The sequence below is a fragment of the Protopterus annectens genome, chromosome 9.part0, assembly GCF_019279795.1.
Source record: "Protopterus annectens isolate FY-2018-M chromosome 9.part0, PAN1.0, whole genome shotgun sequence".
Classification (NCBI taxonomy): Eukaryota; Metazoa; Chordata; order Ceratodontiformes; family Protopteridae; genus Protopterus; species Protopterus annectens.
The window spans coordinates 1,443,828,060-1,443,852,219 of record NC_056743.1 but is presented as its reverse complement, the minus strand read 5'-3'; positions in this window follow the sequence as shown (position 1 = coordinate 1,443,852,219).

Sequence of the window (24,160 nt, the reverse complement as noted above, 5' to 3'; positions counted from 1 at the left end):
TAAACACTGTTCAAAACGGTCAGTGTGCACACTATTTTCTTTTTAAAACTCTTTTCAGGGAAGACCCAAGGAGATGTTTCTTCAGCTAGGGGAAATTTGGCCAGGGCATTGGGGAAAGTCTTCTGCACATTAAGAAGTGTTGCTGGATCCTTTACATCCACTTCAGCTACCATAACCTCAGGCAGATGAAGCCTTGGTTTAACATCTCAGCAAATGACAAGACATTCAGGAGTGCCACACTCACCCCCCTTACTACAGTGGCAGAAAACCATCTATCTAGTATAGGGAATAGAACCCATATCCTTCAGCTCCAAAGGCAAATGTGTTACTTGTGGCACCACTAACACAAATTTCAAATGTCATAGCACAATCACTGATGGTCATTTGTTAAACAAAACAGATGCACATTAAAAACAGACTTAGCATGAGCAATAGTAAACTTCTTCTCCCTTGAAGCTCATGTTAATAGAAAATGAAGTCAAATTCACATTCAGTGAAACATCTGTTCAGTTTAAATTTGTAGCTATGAACCGGGAAAGTCCAACTGGGTATGAGCCCATTTTCAGCAGAGGCCCGGGGAAAAAATAGACAAAAGTTACATGAGGACATTATTACAAAGACATAAAATAGACAAACATTTACATAAGAACATTATTATAAAGACACGTTTGCGTTGGTCCCTCTGTAAGTAAAAATCTTAATAACGATAGTTAAAGGAGAACAAGAAATACAATTTTCCAGTGTATACAAGCATAGTGACAAAAACAGGAGTGCAACAGTTATACAATAGTCATAATAGTATTTTGTCAGGTTTAGAGTGCCATTTGTTAGCAGCAGAAACAGAAGTTAAAGTATAAGCAGAAATAAGCAGGCGAAGTGTACCCTTTTGTCAACTAGAAAGTTTAAAGTACAGTTTTGCGGTAGAACAGTACTAAGGAATTATGGGTAAAGTACTTATACAAGCTAGAAAAATGTTTTGCCTATAGGAGCTGCTTTATTTGAGTGATAAAATTATGGAAAGTGATGGTAATATCATAGCTGGTAGGATAGTAGTTAGAGTGAAGGAATTCAGGAAGACAGTAATTTCAGAAATATTTAATAGATTCATAGAGTGTGTTAAAGTAATAGGAAGAAGTTAATAATTGTGGATAGTAGAAAGTAAAAGGGGAGAAGTGAGTTTTATCCTGGAGAATTAAATAAGCAAAGCCATTTGTCTGTCAGCTGGTCTTTGAGCATTTTTTTTAAATTGGGTGATATTAGTTAAAGTTCTTAGTTCTAGAAGTAGGGAGTTCCAGATTTTGGCTACATAACAAGAGTAGAGAGTGTTGTCTGGGGAATTTGTAGATCTGATAATGTTTATTAAGAACTGGAACCAAATAAATAAAAAACAAGAAAAACACACAATCCTGTATGGCACCAGCACCAGCACCAAATATATCAGTACCAATGACATCTCCAATGAGATAACCACACAAAACTTGTAATAACTTTAATTCAACCCAGAGTTCTGAGGAAGTCCCTGAACAAGATGAATGCGCTTAACTGTCTGGGTTGAATTAAAGTTATTACAAGTTTTGTGCGGCTATCTAATTGAAGACATTGTCACTGCTACTGATATATTTGGTGCTGGTGCCATACAGGATTGTGTGTTTTTCTTGATTTTTATTAAGAATTTGTTGGTGGAGCATAATAGTCTAGGGTTAGAATATGATTCTAGTAGTTTTTGTAAGATAGGTGTTTTTTCCTGGTTAGTTAAGTAATTTATGTATCATTGTCAGCTGGTTGTAGAGAAAAAGGTATGGAAGTTCTAGCCAAGATAACATTTTTAGTACTAGACAGTGGTATTTAGCTATTTTGTTATAACATGTTTCTAGTTTACCTAGGTCAGTTTTTCCTGAGGATCATGAGTATGGGTGAGGCATAAAGAAGTGTTGAGAGTAGATGAGTTCTCGCTATGGCTACTTTGGTACAGTTGGTTAGGAATTGTTTGTTTTTATATAGAGTGCACATTTTTTTTGTATAAACTGCATATCTACAAGTGAAAGGCTATTTTGCGAGCTGTTCTCAAAACCTCTCTTCTAAGTAAACACTCACTCACTAAAGTAAGCACTACATCCACCTACCTTCCCTGTGAGTACCCACTTCCCTTAAAAGCACAGCACTCCCTTATAATATTCTAGCATGTCGAGTGGTAGATTGCTGGCATCCTCTCCGGTTCAGCTGGTTAATCTGGGAATCTTGAGACAATGCTACAATTGTCTCATGTATGCAGACAACCCTCTCCTCCTCCCAACAAACACAAATACATGTGAGAGATGCAACTATATAGCCAAACTGGAGGCTGAACTCTCTCAACTCAGGACTGGCAAGACCAGACAGGAGGAGAAGGTAACCACACACACACCCAGTCCCACATAGACCTACCACAACTGCAAACCAAACACATAAAAACACAAAGACATACTCAGAGGCTTTACCAAAAAACTTACCAAAACAACAGAGGCTCCCAAAGCAGACACCCAAAAATGCACCACCTCAAAACATAACACATGCATCACATACTTCAATAAATCAGTGTGTCAAACAATCACAGCCCTTGAGGCCAAACACCATGCCTGATACACTAGTAATAGGTGACTCTATAGTCAGACACACTGACGTTCCGCTTACCAGGCTGAACAAGGAGAGGGTAATGGTGAGCTGCTTATCGGGAGCTAGGATCCACCACATAACACACACACACTCAGGTCACTCCAAAGCAAGTACAAATATGACTCCGTCATTGTCCATGCCGGCATGAATGACCTGAGACGTACCTCTCTGGACTACATGAAAAGAGACATAGAGGAGCTCTCTGATTATGTAGCCCAGGCTGGTATGACCCTGACCCTGAGCAGCATCTTGCCCTCACCAAGAATGATGCCACAATACAAAGACAAGATGACCAGCTTTAATAATTGGCTCAAATACTGGTGTCATTCTAGGGGGATCCAATGTCTGTCTGCTTGGGATGACATGCTGGACAAGCCAGCTGCGGATGGCTTGCATCTGTCACCACTGGGCTTCCGGATATTGGCTAAGGTTCTTGCCTCCCCCATAGTGCCTTTTTTAGGCAAGGCTCAAAAGACAAACCCACCTCCTTAGAAAACAGAAATGGAAAAATATTAAGGGTAATGCTGCTCAACGCTAGAAGTCTAAATCTCAAGATGTAGGCTCTCAAAGCACTCCTCAGTATGGAAGACATTGATGTCTGTGTAGTAACTGAAACCTGGTTCAAGGCTCCTGAGAGCACCCCAGAGCTACCAGGCTATACCTCGTATCATGCTTTTCGGCCCCAAAACTCGGGCCAAACCAAAAAGGGAGGGGGAGTGTCCATATTCATCAAGGACACCCACACCTCCAGGTTAGTGGCAGCACATGAAGCATCAGAGACCATCCAGGTGCAACTAACCGTGGGAAAAACTGCTATACAACTGGTAGCATGTTACAGACCACTCTCCCAATCTCAGGAACCCCACTCAGCCTTCCTGAAGACATTGGAGGATATGAATGTCTCACCAAACACCATCATATTGGGAGACTTCAACTACCCTAACATAGACTGGGTGCATTATTCTAGCCCAAACACCCTAGCCCAAAGGTTCCTGGAATTCATAAATTCAAACGCAATGGAACAGCTAGTCACCTCTCTGACAAGGGGAGATAGTATACTAGACCTGATCATCACAAACATGGGGACAAAGTGCTCCACACCGGACGTATACCCTTCACTAGTGAGATCTGACCACAAACTAATCACCCTGGATATACATATCCCACCTCCACCCCCAACACAAAAGACTACAGTGAAAAACTTCTCAAAAGCTGACTTTACACTTCTTAAAACTGAGATGGTATCCTTTAAGCCCACTCGGACAGTGGAAACCACATCCCACAATGCAGAATCCTTCACAAATGCTTTCTACGGACATCTCCAAGAATGCATGGATCATGCAATCCCAAATAAAACCAAGACCCTCACCACCAAGGGCAGGCGTCCTGTCTGGTGGACCCCAGCCATAAACAAATTGTATAACAAAAAAGGAAGCTACTGCGACAGAGCAAAATCCCATAAAGAAGGCATCTCTGATCAGCACTAGTAGAAAGCTACGTTCTCTCATAAAAACATCCAAGGCCAACTTTGAGAGAAAAATCGCTATGGACACTAAAGATAACCACAAGGCCTTCTTCAGCTAAGTTAGAAACCTGGGCAGAAACCCTCAGATATGTTCAGACTTAGTTCACAATGAAAAAAAATACACCGAACCCACAGATATTGCCAACATTCTGGCAGACAGGTTCAATGCAAATTTCTCCCCTCCCTCACCCCCAAAAGAAGAAATACTTATCCCAGCTGAATGTAACCTCCCTGTCATCTCAGATGTCCAGGTGAGAACCGCCCTCAGCAAAGCTAAAAACACAGCATCAATGGGACCTGACGCTATCCCGGGTTGCATGCTACGTGAACTCCAAGAGGAGCTAAACCCGCACATAAAAATGCTATTTAACCTAAGCCTTACTACAGGATATGTACCTGAAAACTGGTGTACAGCAACAGTAGTCCCACTCCACAAAGGAGGCACCTCTACTGACCCTGGTAACTACCGCCCCATAAGCTTAACCAGCCTGGTTTGCAAAGCTATGGAAAGAATCATTATGGAACTAATAAACAGAGACATTGGGGACTTACAGACACTTGATCCCACCCAGTTCGGCTTTGTAAAAGGCATATCCTGCCTTTTAAACCTGGTTGACCTTTTTGAAACAGTCACTAGAGCCATTGACGAGGGCAAAGCAGTCCATACAGCCTACCTGGACTTGGCTAAAGCTTTCGACACAATACCCCACTCTGGCATCATAGACAAGCTCAACAGCTTAAATGTAAATCCATATGTCACAAGATGGGTGGCAAACTGGCTAAAGGATAGAACCCATAAAGTCAAAACCACTGGAGCCATGTCAGACTCAAAGCCAGTGACAAGTGGTGTCCCACAGGGCTCTGTTCTGGGACCCCTCTTGTTCGGCATTTATTTCTCAGATGTGAAAGCAAACATGGGAGGGTTGTGGCTGACAAGGTTCACAGATGACTGCAAACTAGGCGCCATAGTCGGTACACCAGCTGACACACACATCCTACAGAAAGGCCTCACTGAAACGGACAACTGGTGCCGGAGTCATGGCCTTAAACTAAATGCCACAAAATGTATAGTCATCCCCTTTGGGAAAAACAAAGTGCCCACAAATTATCACATAGGCAGTAACCCACTGAGTACGGAAAAAGTAATCAGAGACCTGGGGACCCAAGTCGATAGTGACCTCTCATTTGACACCCACGTTGCCAAAGTGGTTAGAAAGACTTTCTACCTTGCCCACCTTATCATGAAGGGATTCACATCCAGATCAAAGGAGGTCATTGTGCCCTGTACTCCTCCCTTATCAGGCCCATGATTGAGTACAATGCCCCATTTGGTATGTACCTTACCCGGCACTTGCAACAGCTAGAGACCCAAAAAGTACCTCACCAAGAGGATCAAGGGTCTCCAACATATGTCATATGCTGCCAGACTAAAGAAACTCCAACTCTATTCAGTAGCATACCGCCTACTCAGAGGTGATCTGTGCCTGACGTACAAGGCCATGTCCAATCAGGAATTGATGGACATGCTCCACCTCAAAAAATCCAAGTCCATCAGAACCACGAGAGCTAAAGATTTGAACCTCAGCACAAATATGAATAGGACATGCTGCAGGGACAGATTCATAACTCAAAGGCTTCCCATACTCTGGAACAGAATCCCAGTTCATGTTAGGCAGAGCCCCTCACTGACTCTCTTCAAGAGAAATCTTGACGATTGGATGGGAGATCATAGGTTTACCCCAGGGGTCATCTCTGTGTCACTACTAGACAGAGGCACAGTAAACTAATTCTATTATGTAAGGGGGTCTTCAGTGTGTCACTTCTAGACAGAGGCACAGTATTCTAAATCTATTCTGTACACTTTTGTACCATTACATGGGGTGGCGAAAGCCACATCACTATGGCTAGGCTTATAAATGCCCCAGGACAGATAGCCTAGTACCAAACTATGAAACTATGAAACTATGAAACTATTCATGGTTATGCCAGTGTTAGAGAGAGAAAATACAGTACAAAATAAACCCACCCTTTTCCCCAAGCAATGGCTCCACTGTAAAACAATGTCTCGCATCCCATGCACACACACACTGAACAGAATTTAGATAATAAAAAGTGTTTTTATATATTTAAATTAATATCAAAATGGATGTATTAAACAAGTGCACGCCTCAAGATTTATTAAAATATGATTTCTTAGAAGAGTAAAGTTTTTAAACATTTCTTTATTTTTCATGCAAAGTGTATGAATTGTTAGAAAATAGAAGAACTGATGGCTATAGTGGAGGGAAAGACATGCGACTCCCCCACAGAATGCCCATATAGCTATGGCAGAGATGAAAGCTCTCATCTAACTTTAATAAACGTTGGATTGAAGGCATTCATCAATTAGCTAAAGGACTAGGTGCAGAACATATTACAGCTCCTGCTGATGCAGAGGCACATGGGGAAGGGTCTGAGAATGCAGCTTCTTTCCCTGTATATATAATTAAATATATTAACAGTGTCTTTATAAATAATAAAAAGGGATTTGGCAAAACATCAAAAGTTCTAAGGAAAAGGAAAAATAAAGCTATGCACTTGAAGAAAAAATAAATTAGGCAAAATAATTATATCAAATAACAGTGATTGAATATAGTATTAGCGGATATATCAGGTAGCAAGAATTTAGTAGATAATAATTATCATCAAAATGCTATCATTTAACCTGTACTATCAGAGAAATAACAGTTCTTTTAAATATGCTGTTACATGAAACACAGATTGTCAATAACTCTAAAAATACTATGAACAAAAGTTAAAATAAAACTTTATCATGAGGGTTGGTATAATGGTTAAGGTGTTTACTTCACAGACGCATGGTACAAGGTTTGATTTATTTTTACCTTTGAAGGGGAAGTTGGTTAGACTTAAAATGGCCCATAAGGGTAACAATCCTAGAGCTAACCTATGAACCTATAAGAAAAGGTCCAGGCATAGTAGTACAGACAGTAAGAAGGAACAAAAAAGTGATATGAGGGAGAAGAAACTAAATAGAAGAGCACTGTGAGGTGAACATAGCTTGGACCACACAGTGGATGGTTACTTTAATGTCATCTTAAATAATTTGGAAGACAAGGAAAACTCCTATGTAGAGAATGTGGTGGGAAGAGTTCAAAAACCAGAAATTCTGCTCCTGGGTGACTCCATGTTAAAGAGCTATGGTAGTAAACTATGCTCTATAAAGAGAGTGAGTTATGATATCCTTTCTCTCAGGGCTTAAAACAACTGATTTACTTGATATTGTTAAAAAATGAATCTATGGTGAACTGAAGTTTAGCACAATAGTAATTCATGCAGGAACAAATGACTTAAGGAATACTTCAATTAACCATATGAAGGCCTCAGTTTTGACTTCTGTTGAAAAACTTGAAACCATTTCTGTTCAGGTATTTCTTAGTGAAATATTGCCAACAGCAATCTGGAATGGCTACATGTCTGCAAATGCATTTTTGTGTAATCATTGGCTTTATCAGTTGTGAAAGGTTTACAATTTAAAGTTAATCACAATCTGGGAAGAATTCAAAAATGACATAAGAATGCTCTCCACTGATATTTGCCTGTCAAACCTGGTGGACTTTGTGAAAGTCACGAGAGCCCTGGACGAAGGCAAATCTGTGCATACGACCTACCTAGACTTAGCCAAGGCCTTTGACACAATCCTCCACTCAGGCATCATTGAAAAACTCACCCAGCTGGGGGTCAATGCATATATTGTCAGGTGGGTTGCTTACTGGCTTACTGACAGAATACATAGAGTCAAAATAGGGAAATCCACCTCCACCAGCAGACCCATTACCAGTGGTGTTCCTCAGGTATCAGTGCTAGGATCCCTATTGTTTGGAATCTACTCTTCTGAAATACAGACAAAAACAAAAGGTCTGTGGCTGACAAAGTTTGCTGATGACTGCAAAATGGGTGCAGTCATTGAGTCCCCAAATTATGTCAACATTCTACAAGAAGGGCTTATGCAAACCAATGACTGGTGCCAAAGTCCTGGACTTAAACTCACTGCAAAAAAATGCATTATCATCCACTTCAGCAAGGGTGATTTCCCTGCAGATTGCCATATTAATAATAACACCCTAAGCTTTAAATCAGTGGTAAGAGATTTGGGCACATAGGTTGACAGCAACCTTACATTTGATCACCATGTCTCCACAGTGGTTAGAAAGTCCTTCTACATTGCTCACCTCATAAGTAAGGGCATAGCCTCCAGAACAAAAGAGGTTATAACCCCCCTGTGCTCTTCCCTCTTCAGGCCATTAATAGAGTACAATGCTGTCTTTGGTATGTACCTCACCAGGCATCTACAGCAACTGAAGAGACTTCAAAGGTTTCTCACAAAGAAAATTCAGGATCTTCAGCACATGTCATATGCAGACAGACTGACGTCACTGTCAGTATACTCTGTATAGACTACTCAGAGGTGATTTGTCCCTTCCATTCAGAACAACCTCTGATCCTGCCTTAATAGAAATGCTGTACATTCATAAGTCAAATGGTAGACAATTAATTCGCTCTAGGGACCTTAACCTAGCCTGTGATATCAACAAGACTTACTAGAGATATGTCTCACAGAGGTTACATCTCCTCTGGAACAAACTCCCAAATCAAGTTAAACAGAGGCTCTCACTGACTCTGTTTAAGCGTAACTTGGATGATTGGATAAGAAACCACAAATTCATCCCAGGAGTTTTACCTGTTTCCCTCCTGGATAGGGGCAGTCGGTGCTGATTTAGATTGGCTTGTAAACATAGACCATATCTCTAGGCTAGGCTTGTAAAGGCAATAGGGCCACTAACCTAGTAATCTCTTATGATCCTATGATTCTATTTAAGTCAGTACAGGATAGAATACTTAGTTGGAAAATTCTTTGTACAAATTATTTCTTTTTTTTAGTGTCATGGAAATAGGATACTTAATAACAATTTGAATGTATATTTTTGCAGCACATAAGGTATAGTTGAAGTTTATAATTGAACATGTAGGTTATGACTTGATAATTATAACCGAAGATTGGAACTCATCCTATTTTGTTCTCTCAGGGTATAAGAAATATGATTGTCTATGGGGCAGTCTAAGAGGCAGGGGTATTATGCTACTAATTAAGGATAATATATAATCTGTAATGGTATTTACATACATGGAAATGGAAATGCTAACAGTTGATTTACTATATCTGTCAGACAGTAGAGGAACAATAACATGCTGTCATTGACCAAATATTTAAACACAAGAATTTGCTCAAAAATTAAAAGCAAAATTTAATAATGGCAAAATTATTATAGGAAATTTTATTTATCAAAATATTATTTGGAAGACACTAAAACAGACAGCTAAATGCAATAAGAGTAAACTGAATAAAATAGCTAAGTTACTTCAGTATAAGGTCAAGTGTAAATAAAAATATGAAATACAAATAGCAACAGACAAAAACAATAAAAAGAATTGGTACAAGTACATTAATTCAATGTGAAAAATGATACGTTCAGTCCTGTCCTCTCTGAGGAAATTAAAGATAATAAGCTATTTAATTCAATCAACATAGCTAATGAATATAATAAATATTCTACAAACATTGCACTAAATAAGGGTAACAGTATTGTTATATCTGAAACTTAGAAACTTTTCAACATGCTTGGATTGTAATGTCAGAAAGAATAACTAAGTACTAATGAGGTTACATGTACATACATCTGTTGGACCAGAGGAAATCCCAGTAACATTATTTAAAAAAACTTAATGAATAATGTTAAAATACTACATACAGGAATATTTAATTCCTTGTTTAGAAATTATTATATCCCAACAATGTGGAAAAAGTCAAAAGTCACTCCAGTTCTTAACATCAACAAAAAAAAAACAGAGCTGGATAACTACTGACCAGATAACTGGACCTCCAATATTAGGTAAATGTTTTGAGAATTGTATTTTATAATTAATGGAAGATAACAAAAGAAGAAATGATTTACATTATATCAGGTAGCACGTTTTTTCCAAAGGTAAATCAACTCTAATGCTTTATGACCAGTAGAGTTTTATGACCAGATAATAACAGTTATAAATAAAGAAATGTCTGCAGCAGTCATTTAAACTTGATCTAGCATTCAACATCTCGCTTCATAAAAGGATATATGAAATATTATGCAAGGGTAACTATAATCCTTACCTGGTCAATTGGTTAAGTGAATGGCTGTTAAACAGGAGACAAAGAATGACAATTCAAGGACAGAACAATATACCTATTTTAATAAACTCCAGTATACCCCATGGTTCAGTATTGGGACCTTTGCGACTTAACATATTTTTTGCTATAGTTCCACTAATTAGTGCTTGCTGGATGAACAAGTATGCAGATGACTGTGAGTTAAAATGTATTATTTCAAATGAGAATGAATACAACAATACTAATAGGTATCTGCATGAAATATCAACTTAGGCTGAAAATGGGTATCAGATTTAGTTTAAATAAATGTAACAAAAAGTATTTTAGAAAGGAACTTGCAAACCCTATAATAATAATACAAGTCATTGTATTATCAGACATTGATGAATACAAACATTTAGGATTAATAATAATAATGTCAATGTGGTCTTATTCTAAGTATGTAAATTCAATAGTGATAAAAGCAATGAGACAGCTATCTGCATGACAAACAAATCTGGTTGAATGGTAAAAAACACATATAAGACCCATGGAGTATAATAATGCTGTTTGCTCATATAACAAAAGAGATCCAATAAGACTTGAAAAAGTACAGAGGAAACTCTCTAAAAAAATCCCTACCTTGGGAAAATATAATTATAGAGAAAGCTGTCAGAAGCTGGAAATCTTAACAATTCATTATTGACTTTTAAAGGCAAACTAATCCTTGTATTTAATACATTTCAGAATTTTAGTTAAAGGACAACAATGGGATAGTAAAGCAGATTGCTCAACTTGCTATCTCTTTTAGTCCCTGTTTGTTGATACAGCCTCAAAAGATCATCCATGCAGCTTTAAAAACTAATCCACTCAACTGTTTTTTCCTGTTAGGCTTCCTACCTTTCCATACTGTTTTACTTTCACTTTGAAAACCAAGTTGAAAAATCTCTAGCTGGCTCAGAAATGACAATGTCACATCTTGCTCTAGCTACCAGGATGTTTCCTCCCCCAAAGTGATGTAATCCCCACCTGATTTGCATGCTGTATAGAAGATCCAGTGGACCTCCGACATTGTGATGTCAGAGCTGCCTTTCCCAGCACACTCTTAACCTAGCAAAAATGTCAAACTATAATCTCACTTTTCTGAAGAGCCCTAGATATGTGACAAAGTATAGGCAGAAGCACAATAACAGCTGCAAAAACTAAGAAAATAAATTTGCAATGACCATGCGTAGACATTAATTGCATGTTTTTACATAAGAAGCAGATGTCTGTCACAATTAATCGACAACACTACATCAGATTACAAGACGTATGCAATACCATAATTTTCTTAAATTACCACTTAAAAAAGCATGTGGGTGCTGTCATGCAAGTCTGTGAAATATTTCATGTTTATAGTGCATCATTTGTTAGCTATTTAACCAAACAGGAAGGAAAAACAAGTGGGAGTTTGATGCTTTGCAAAACCGTGATTATTACCAGTGCTATGGAGCTTGGTTCTAAATTTGACAGGAGGAGTGCAACAAAAAAAATCTCCCATTGTAAGGAAGGAAAGGCTGACAAGAAAACAGTACATTAGTCTCATCGCCCACTGTGAGCTGTCAATCACATGCAGATAATGGGTGAAATTACCCTTAGCTCTTTGACAGCTAGGGAAGGTAGGTGTGAAGGGGGAGGAGAGATACCTTGAAGAACTAGATTTCAGCCTTCACAAAATAAATCAAGTTAGCATTTCTAAGAAGAAAGAGCAATAAAATGCACTTTTCAATTCTGTTCTGTAGCATTTGCACTGCTTGTGTTTGAAGTAGTCATTGAAAAAGGATAACATTTTAACCAAAAGTAGATGACTATAACACAGCAGTGAATGCCTGTAAAATCAGTGGATTGACAGGAGCTTTAGGGAAAACGTGGCAGATCTGATGCAGTTTTTTGGAGATCAGCAATGCATTCTGGGATACTTAGAGGCAAACTAAACAGTCAGAATTATTTCAAGATGTCAAACTCCATGTGGTCAGAGTCAGAAATTGCACATAAAAATATCTAAAAAGCTCTAAATAGTCCCAGAGTGGTGTTAAAATGTAGGAAACGCCAAACCATAATGAAATAAACATGTTTTTTTAAGTCTGTGGGTGTGGTTGTCCTTTAAGCAATGTTATAAGAATTACTGAATTTAGAAATAAATTATAATATAAAAGCTAAAAGACATAAAAGCATATACAGGATCAAAGAAGCACAGAAAAGGCATCAAAGCACCAATACTGAACAAGCAAGAACACAAAGAATCAGTGGTGCAGAGGGGATTAACCATGGAAAAATGCACTTGAGAAGCAAGTAACGAAGTACCAGAAAATGTATTGTAGGTTAAAGGAAAACTCCACCCTAGAAATAAAAAAGTCTTTTTTTTTTACTCTAGCTTTGTTTCCTGGCCTATTTTAACACCTCAAAATCACTATATGTGCTTTATTTGTAATTTTAGCCTGTTTTCCACAACATGGCTACCAATGGGACTTGATGTATCAATATGATCTTGTTCTTACTCAACCCGTTCTCTTTCCCATAATGCTTTGTATGACTCATGCCACACATAAGGAAGTAACTTTGAATTATCATGCCATTGACATATAATGGGATTTGTGAGGGTCACTGTTATTTTCTTTACCTTCTGTAAAATAACTGCTTCTTTTCTGTCTCTAATCACCCTCATTTATGTTTGGCTCAGACCTTGTTTTACATTATACTAAGAAGTTATTCAGCTACAGCCAGAAAAATAACTAAATTGCAGGCTTTTGTTCAGTGTTTTCTTTTGTAGTGCAAGAGGAATTGAGAGTCCCCTCCCCTCACACTACTGCAGAAGTGTTAAAACTTTCACCACACTGAGAGATTCTTGCAGAACCAATTCCTCTTAGATTAAAAAAAAATTAAACTAATATACATATGCAAAGACAGAGACAGACACACACAGTGACTGAAGCCAGTAACACATGGATATATAATTGATGCCATATGAGCAAATATATAGACAAACAATTAAGCAAAATAAATAAATAGCAGAAGAAAACAAAATAGAATAAACCAGTACTGGAAGATGCAACTCAGTCAAACCAGCTGAATCAAGATAAAACCATTTATTGTAAGTGCTTTAATTTAGAAAAATCTCCAGACTTCCTCAGACCAGGAACCCTGACCCTCAGAAATAAATAAATAAATAAATAAATAAATAAATAAATAAAATGGGTATACTACATGTGCTCAAGACACATGTCTGCCCTGCCACTTTCTCATTTAGGCAAGTGCTCTAAGTCCCACTAACCTGTCTTCTCCAGTAATATTAACTATTTGTACCAAAACCTTATCCTAATGCTAAAAAATAAGCCACCCTGATGGAATCACAAAATCAATAGGCTGCATAACAGAAGGAAGAAAATCATGGCAAAAATTAGGAGGTGCAGCACCCAGCAGGATAAAAGCACTCTCATCAAACTAAATAAACAACTCAGAAGACAAATAATGTCTACCAAAGCCAACTTTGAGGTAAGTTTGGCCTCCCAGGTGAAGGACAACTACAAATCATTCTTCAACTATGTCTGCAACATCAAAGGCAAAACGCAATTGTGTGCAGAACTCATTGTAAATGGAGCCACCTATACTGAGCCAGAAGACATAGCAAACCTTCTGGATGGTAAATTCATCTCGAACTTTACCACTCTCTCCCCCTCAACCTTCCCTCAGGAAATACCATCAAATATAACTCCCCCTACTATCACTAGGGAACAGGCCCTTAATGCTCTTTCTAAGACCAAGAACACTGCATCAGTGGGCCCAGACAATATCCCAGGATGCCTTCTAAATAGCATGAAGCATGACTTATCAGGGCCTCTGGAATTACTATTTAACTGTAGCCTCCAAACAGGCTTTATACCTTATGAATGGAGAACAGCAACAGTCAACTCTCTTCACAAAGGTGGGCCATCTGCAGACCCTGGAAACTGCAGACCTGTAAGTCTCACTAGTCTTATGTGTAAAGCCATGGAAAGAATTATCATGGAAATGATCAGTAGAGATATAGTAAACCTCTAGATGCTGGACCCAACCCTATTTGGGTTCGTCAAGGGCAGATCATGCCTGGTCAACCTGGTGGAATTCATTGAGAAGGTAACCAAAGCAATGGATGAGGGAAAAATGGTTCACACTGCCTACCTTGAACTGGCCAAGGCATTTGACACAATACCCCACTCAGGTATTGTTGACAAACTCAAGAGGTTAGGTACAAATTCGTATGTCACCCAGTGGATAGCCAACTGGCTCACAGACAAGACCCAGAAAGTTAGAATTGGGGAGTCCACCTCTACAAATAGGCCAGTCACAAGTGGAATGCCTCAGAGATCAGTCATTGGACTGCTCCTTTTTGGCAATTACTTTTCTGAAGTCTAGGCCAATGTCAGTGGTCACTGGCAGACTAAATTTGCAGATTATTGCAAATTAGGAGCTGTCATCAAATCCTACACTGACACAAATGTTCTCCAGTAGGGGCTGACACAGACAAACCACTGGTGTCAGAGCCATGGACTAAAACTAAATGCCAAGAAATGCATAATAGTATCCTTTGGGAAGTCATCCACCCTGGTAACTATCATATTGACAACATACCCCTTAGAGTTGATCCAGTAGTCACGGACTTAGGGACACACATAGATAGTAATCTAGCTTTTGACTATCATGTGTTTACAATAGTGAAGAAGTAATTTGATGTTGCACAACTTATAAACAAAGGTATGTCATCTAAGTCTAAGGAAGTCATTATTCCACTGTATTCGGCATTCATCAGACTTATCATTGAGTACAGTGCCCCATTTGGTATGTACCTAACCAGGCATATTCAATAATTAAAATGTCCACAGAGGTTCCTCACTAAAAGAATACATGGTGTAAGTAAAATATCCTATGCAGACAGCCTTAAGGCCCTATCCCTGTATGCTGTCCCCTACAAGCTTTTGAGGGGAGATCTATGCCTGGCATACAGGGCATTGTCAGACCCTACTCTGATGGACATCCTGCATATCCCAAAACAAACAGCACTGGAATTACCCATTCTGAAGACTTAAACCTTGCCTGTGATATAAATAGGACCTGCTTGTGAGACAGGTATGTATCCCAGAGACTACCCTATTTATGGAACAGACTCCCCATTCATGTGAAGCAGAGTTACTCCCTAACCCAATTCAAGTGCAACTTGGACAACTGGATGGACAACAGGAAATTCATCCCTGGTTTGGCACCTATGTCTCTAATGGACACTGGCAACCTGTAAATAGTTCATCTCCCAGGCCCCTGTTTTTAAATGTTTCATCTCCCAAACCCCTGCTTACACTTAGAGTATCAGAACTTGTCAGAGATTTTGGATGCATGGCTAGGCTTAAAAAGGCCTTATGGTTGTTAGCTTAGTAAACACCTATGAACTGATGAACCTATAAAAATTCCAACCTAGTGCCAAATCCTAAAGTCCCTCAACCCTCCCTAAACCTAAAATATCTGTCCACTCCCTAATCCAAAGTCCTGATTGCTCCCTAAACCTAAACTTCCCTTCTCCCAGTGCAGATCACTCCCTAAACCTAAAATCCCCTTCACCATCCTATCCATGATTACTCGGTGAACATAAAAACCTGACCCCCCTCCATAACTGTAAAGTCCCTATTGTTCCCTAAACCTAAAACCTCTGTTCATCTCCTTAATCCTAAAATCCTTACTCTACTCCCTCTCCCCTTCTCTAAACATAAAATCATCCTCACAGGTCCCCTTCCCCACTTACCAGGTCCATAGTGAGTACTTGCTTGTATCCATCTCTGTGGATGCAAGCAGATGGTGGTTGGACAGGTTTACAGCCATTCGAGACTCTGGCTGACAGTTCCTAGAATTCAAGCATCTGGAGCTTGAGCAACTGCAGAACACCCAGATACTACATAGTTTAATAGAAGCAGAAATTGCAGCTATGAATAGCCACTTCAAGTAAAACATCACATTTCACAATCTATGAAAATCACACAGATAATACAGAAATATCAATTTTAACAAAAAGTGAAAAATATGAATTTGTACAGGGACCAAGCTCTCTTGAATTCCCACAATTCTATCTTTTTATTTATTTATTTATTTAATTTTACATTTGTTGACCAGGAGTGCCCGGCTGAGCTATTGCCCTTTTCAGCGGAGGCACGGGGAGAAAAGCTCCAAAGCTTCAAGCTCCAACTATACAAACTTGAAGGTCACGCAACCTCAAGTGCAGGATAAAAGTCCTTTACTCCAAGGGTCAGTATCCTTGAATTAGTGTACTGCCAGTGTTCAAGCTTACTGCAGCTTGTGATTTTCTGTAGCATAAAAGTAAATGATAAAAGTGCAAGCAAGGAACATGCAAGCTACTGAACAAGGACCATGAGAATAAAAACACTGCATCCTAAAACATCATCCCCAGGATTCATGAAGCTTGCACCAGGTGCAGGCGTAGCATTGGCATTCCAACACCAAATATGGCCGGCGAGCGATCCAGGTACAAACTGTTTCCATGTGCACTACCTACGTACGCTATGTCAGCACAGCTCCCGGCCTCTGCATGCTGATTACTCCATTTGCAGCAGTGTAGCATGCAAATGAAGATATTTAGGGATCCAGGAAGCAGTGCAGGCGTAGTGTAATCATGCAGAAATGTAAACTATAAAAAATGGTTTACATTATTGCAAACATAAAATCGGAGCCATGACAGCTGGCCAAACACACATATTACATTGTTAATATATGCCAATGGCTAAATATATAGTCATTGGCATAAAAAATGTACAAAATATAAAAATAACATTTAATTTTTTTTGCACTGTCAAGAAGTTTAAGCGTAGGGCAGCAGCATGCAGATGGGTTCACAAGGAAAATAGAAAAATATAGAATAAAACTGCAATGCAACACATCATGATTTCCCCATAATTGTCAGTGGCAGGCATGTTACACCTCACCATGGTGCAAGGGTTGCTAAGGGGCTGTGTCAGTGTTATGTGTGGTATCTAGGAATTAATAGGCAATTCCATGCAAATGAGAGGAGTTATAGTGAATCACAGATTCCCCACTGGTGTAAGGATGCACTCACAGCGTAGCATTATAACACCAAGGTGTGCCCATGAGATAAAGATGACATCAAGAGAGGGGTGTGTCACCTTTGCTGTAAGCACATTGGAGCATTGCTAATCCGGTTTGCCCATAGCTAAGCAAAGCTGCAGGAAAGGGGTGTGTTGAACTAGGTTTAGCTTTGCTTAGCTGAGAGCACACAAGGTAACAGAGTATGCATGTGAACAGAGATTAAAACGTGCTTAAACTTGGTAAACGGGTTTATGTAGCGTGCACTGGAGCTGAAACAGGAAGGATATAGGAAAAAAATAAGGAAATGCTGCAGCAGGGAAATTGGAGTACACATGACTAACACCTAGGAACCTACAGTGGGCAATTGACAACAGCTAACAAGGCTGCAAGCAGCTACCTGCAGAACAGGAAAGGGGAGGGGCTGTACTGCAAAGAAAACAGTAGTGTCACAGCAGAACAAAGCAGAATTGCATTATATCAGCTACAAAAACACATTTTGCAACACATGACTGGGTAGTGAAAGTACAAAACAGGAGAGCTGGCAGGTGGATGCATGCCTGACAATGGGAGGGGATCCAGGTTTAAAAGTGAATTAGATGGCAATAGATTAATCAAGGCAGGCAAGCATAACTCCACACTACAGGCCCCACATTTGCAGTACTCACTGCAAACCCCATAATTAAGATACCCTGCAGCTGGAATTGCTTATACACAGCCAATGACATCAGCAGCATCCATAGCACAATAGTATAAAGTGTGAAAGTACCTCACACATACTTGTGTATTCCCATACACTCTGCACCATTGATGTATACATACAGGGAACTTTTAATATGTACATGTTAGGGGCTGCCATAGCTTTGATCCACCAGCATGTGTTGGAGACTGAAGGTGGTGTGGAGGATGATGCTGACAACCACCTCAGGCACCAGAGGAGGAGGACAGTGTTCAGACCCAGGGTAGCCTACCAGGGGCTACATGATCTGGAGATAGTAGAGCATTACAGGGTGAACAGGGACACCCTATTGCAACTTGTGGAGTTGTGCCGGCCATGCCTCAGAGACAGAACAGAGGGGAACCCATCCCAGTGGATACAAAGGTATGTGTAAGCCTGAGAATACTAACCACGGGTACCTTTCAAAGGCCAACTGGGGATATCATGGGGATCTCACAGGCATCAGCATCCAGGGTACTTCACCAGTTCCTGGATGCCATGTTACCACATGCCAATGAGCACATATACTTCCCCTGAACGCAGGAGGAGTTGGCCAGCAATATGCGTCTCTTCCATCGTGAGGCAGAATACCCGAAGGTACTGGGTGTAAATGACTACATGCACATACACAACAAGTAACCACCCGGTGAGCAGGGTAGGCACTACATAAACCGCAAGGGATACCCCTCCATCAACTGCCAGGTCGTGTGCAATGCCCAGGGCATTATCGTGGATGTATGTGCTGGCAGCCCTGGAAGCTATCATGACTCCCACATCTGGCATGCCTCACAGCTCTATCAGGTATTTGCCAGGGGGGGCATCCCATATGGCCACCTGGTGGGGGATGCTGGCTATGCACTGGAACCATAGATGATGACTCCCATCAGAAATGCGCACACACCCATGCAAGAATGCCATAATGAGGCACACGCACAAACCATAATCATCATAGAGTGTGTGTTTGGGATGCTTAAATCACGTTTCCATTGCTTGGACATATCTGGTGGAGCCTTGCAGTACTCTCCAGGCACATGTGCCCACATCTTCATAGTATGTGCCATGCTACACAATATGATCCTGCGGAAACAGCTGCAACAGGGACAGAATGGTAAAGGCCCTCACAGCCCACCACCATTGCCAAGAGCCCCACAGGCACAGAGGTACTCAGACCATGAACACCCTGAACCAGCCCCAGTAGGCAGATGGAGGCATGCCCAGTATGCCCATGCCTTGGCAAGGAGGGAAAATATAGCACACACACTGACAGTGTAGGCACCTAGGGGCTAACACCTTTCTCCACCTGCACACACAGTAAAAAATGGATGGCACACACACAAGACTACCTGTAAATTGTCATGTATAGGCAGTCTACTGTGTGCATCCAACATAGGCAGCTCTCAGCTATTGCACACACAACTGCTATTGGCACTAGGTAAGTCAACACCTGAACAGTAAATTAAGCTATTAATATGTGCTGATATTGTATGTATAGGTTCATAGGTTCATAGGTAGGTACTTGGCTAACTGCCTCAGGGCATTCATAAATCTAGCCAAAATGTGTCAGCTTTTGTCACCTCATTGATTAATTAACTGTCCCTCTGTAGAGCAGAGCCAATGGTGGGATCCCTGGGGTGTATCTACTGTTCCCCATCCACTCTTCAAGGTTTCTCTTGAAGAGTGTTAGTGAGGGGCTTTGTATAATGTAATTAGGGATGTTGTTCCAAAGCATGGGGAGTTTCTGTGACAAGAATCTGTCACTCCAGCATGTTCTAGTTATTGTTGTGGCAAGGTTTAGCTCACTACAGAATGTGGCTCACTGTGACATGGATTCCCATAGGTGGAGCATATCCATTAAGCCTGAGTTAGACATGGCTTTGTAGACCAGCAGAGATCATCTCTGAGTAAACGAGATGCCACTGAGTAAAGCAGGAGTTTATTCAGTCTGGTTGCATAGGGCATATGTTTGAGGCCAGTGATACTCTTGGCGAGGTACATTCGTGGTCCTTCCAGCTGTCAGACATGTCTTCCGAGGGACATCCCAAATGGGTTATTTTTCTCTATGATGGGACTGATGAGTGACAAGTAAAGGGGCACTATAACCTCAGTATGTCTAGATGCAAACACTTCAGTAATTAGATGGCCTACATAGAAGGATGTCCTAACTACTTTGAAGATATGATTGTCAAAGGAGAGAACACTATCTACCTTAGTCCCCAGATCCCCTATTACCTCATCTGTATTAAGGTGGCTGTCACTTATGTGTTAATATGTGCGTGTTTAGTTTTTCCCAAATGGAATGACCATGCAGTTTGTGGCACTTAGCTTGAGGCCATGACTTTGACACCCTGTGTCGGTCTCTGTGAGGCCCTTTGAAGGATGTCTGTGTCAGCTGGACTGTCAGTTATGGCTCCCAGTTTGCAGTCATTGCCAAACATGGTCTTCCATAGTCCACATGTGTTTGCCTGTACCTCTGAAAAGTATATGCCAAACAGTAGTGGTCCCAGGACTGAGTCCTGTGGGACACCAGTTGTGACTGGTTAAGAGTTGGACCTGGAGGCTGCTAGTCTTACCATGTGGGTTCTGTGTGTAAGCCTGTTGGCAACCCATCCTGTGATGTATGGGTTTATGTACAGGCTGGTGACTTTATCAATAATACCTGAGTGGGGAATGGTGTCAAAAGCCTTGACGAGGTCCAGGTAGTATGTCTGAAACATCTCTCCCCTCATCTAATGCCTTGGTGACTGTCTGTAAGACGTCAAACATGTTCAGTAGGCATGATCTGCACTCAACCAAGCTGACCTGGATTGGGTCAAGTGTTTGGAGGTTACCAATGTCTCTGTTAATGAGTGCCATGAGGATGCACTCCATAGCTTTGCAGACCAGGCTAGTCAGGCTTATGGGGTGGTAGTTACCATGGTCAGTTGTGTTTCCACCTTGGTGGAGTGGAATAACTGTTGCTATGCTCCATTGTATGGGCATGTAGCCTGTGTAGAGGCTGAGGTTGAAAAGCTTAATTAGGTGGGGGTTAGTTCATCTTGTAGTGTTTGCAAGATGCAGTCTGGGACACCATCTGCCTCCATTGATGGTGTGTTTTGTCATTTGAGAGGGCTATTTCCACCTGTGTGTCTCTGATGTCTGAGATACTGTACCTTTTGGGTATTGTAGTGGGCTCTTTAGGGGGTGAAGTTTGCACTGAATGTATCTGCAAGGATGTTGGCGATATCAGTATGTTCAGTATATTTTGTGCTATATTGCACCGGCACAGTGCAAATCTGTGTGTTACCACTTAGATCCTTGACATAGCCAAAGAAGGCTTTGTGGTTATCTTTCAAATCTTTGCTTCTTTTCCTGTTGAAGTTAGCCTCGGATGATTTCATGAGGGACCTAAGTTTCTTACTAATACTGGTCATGGATGTCCGTCCTTCTTGGGATTTGCTGTTTTTCTGGACTACTGACCTACTTCTGTTGTATAGCCTGTTTGTTGCAGGGGTCCACCAGACTGGTGTCCTTGTCTTGGAGGAGCGAGTCTTGGTTTACCAGTGATGGCATGATCCATACATCCTTGTAGGTGCTTATAGAGTACATTTGTAAATCTTTCTGTATCTTGAGCAGTATTTTCCTTTAGCGTGGGGGCTGTGAAACCTCCCACCTCTGTCTTTAGTAGTGTGAAGTTAGCTGTAGGAAAGGTTTTCACTGTGGTTTCCTTGGGTGGGGGAAATGGTTGGGTGTGGAAATCATCAGTGAATAGTTCATGGTCATATCTAACCAGTGACCGGTTTACCTCTGCTATGGTGGACCTGTCACCCATGTTGGTGATTACTACTTCAGGTATGTTTCCACCTCTGGTTAGGGAGTTTACCATCTGATACAGGGCATTTGAGGTGATAAATTCCAGGAAGCGCTGGGCCTGGAAGTGAGTACTCGAGTAAGTTTCCCAGTTAATGGTAGGGTATTTGAAATCGACCAATACCAGGGTGTTCAGTAGGACTGTCATGTTTTCCACTGTCTCCAGGTAGGTAGAGTGGTGGTCCTGGGTCATGGAGGGTGATCTGTAGCAGGCCACAGTTTGCACTGCAGTTGTGGCTGATGTTAGCTGCACATGGATGATCTCAGAGGTATCATGCTGCCCCACTAACCTGGAGGTGTGGGTATCCCTGATGAATATGGATACACCCCCTCCATGTCTGTGTCAGTCCATGTTCTGTGGCTGAAATGTGTAGTTTGGGCTGTAGTCCAGTAGTGCTGGTGTGCTCTCAGGAGCCTTAAAACAGGTTTCAGTTACTGCACAGATGTTGATGTTGTCCATACTGAGAAGTGCTGTGAGTGCGTGCATTTTGTGATTACAACTCCTGCCTCTGAGTAGCATAACCCTCATTGATTTTGCTATTGTGCTGTTTATGGAGGTGGAATTCAACTTTGAGCCTTGCCTAAAAAAGGCACCATGGGGACGCCAAGAGCCTTGGCCAGTATTCAAAAGCCTAAGGCTGACACATGCAAGCCGGTATGGTATTGTTGCATGCATGTTTCCCATCTGTGCTTGTTTCATCTTTCCTGTAGGTAACCTACTGGTAAGCAATAGAAAGCCTTAAACTGATACAGGTCTTCTAGCTTCCAAGATAGGCTTTTGGAGTGATTAAGTATCAGTATTCTGTATTTTCTTGCTGTACTTAACTGTTTTCTGACTACATAGTGATTTCTCACTGTATATTGTGATCTGAAAGCTCTGTTTATTCACATATTATTTCTGTGATGGCCTACACTTTAGAGGTTCACAGATAGGTAATAGGCTATCTGCCCAAGGGCATTTAGAAGCATAGCTACAGTGTGTTAGCTTTTTCTGCACCATTGATGAAGTAACTGAGCCTCTGTCAAGCATAGCCAATGAAGTGATTCCAGGCAGAGTTGCCAGAAGCTGTTGAAGACTGGGGTGGTGGAGGGTGATAGGGGCACTTAGTGATCTAAAAAGGGCATGTTAACGTGAAAAATCAACTCCGTCCAATTTCCCCAACAGGTCTTGCAGCTATAAAACTGGACGGGCTCCCCCTCCCCCTGGCTGCATGTTTCTGGGACACATGATCCCAGGGGTGTGTATTCTGTTACCCATTCACACATCAAGGTTTCTCTTGAAGCGTGTCAGTGAGGAGCTATGCCTAATGTAGTTAGGAACTTAATTAATAGTCTCTCATTTCATATGTTATGTTTTTATTTCAAGAGTAAGTGAAGCTCAGTGGGTTTGGGCGCCTCCATCCTTTGCTTAGCCTAGCTTACACATAGAAATCATCTAAATAGGAAATAGACAGAAGCAACATTAATGTCAATAGTGTAATGGTTACAGCATTCACATAGTATCTGTGCATTCGTGGTTCAAATCCCAATAAAGTCAGAGATGTTTCTCATGTTAAAAAGTATACCTTAACCATAGCTTGCATATTTAGGTAGTAATCATCGTATAATAAACATTTGAAACACCCATGTGTGCTGGAGAGTAAAGTCAACAGAGATTGTAATGCTATGTAAGCACATAGTGAGATGTTACTTCACTGAAATGTATATATCCTGAGAAGTTAGCAGATCTGGCCATGTTTGCGCGCACAGGTTATATGTTTTTAAATTTCATTTAACTGTGTTTAACTGCTGCTTTAATGTCACACACTTTTAAACATGCTTGCAACTGCTTAAATGAGCCTTATTCTGGAGTAAAAAACATGTTGAAAGCATCGCAGGTCTTGAACCCTGGACCATGCACACCATAATCATGGGACTTACCACTAAGCCATCTGAGCTGTGTACATATTTCATGGTTTTTACACTACACCTTTTACTATAGGCATTCCACAGTACTGACCACAAATGGGACAGTTACTTTGTGTACATATGTACAGTACATTGTAATGTACTGTAGTCTGTGAATCAACATATACAAGTCTACATATGTATAACTGTTAAAAAGTAATACTAAATA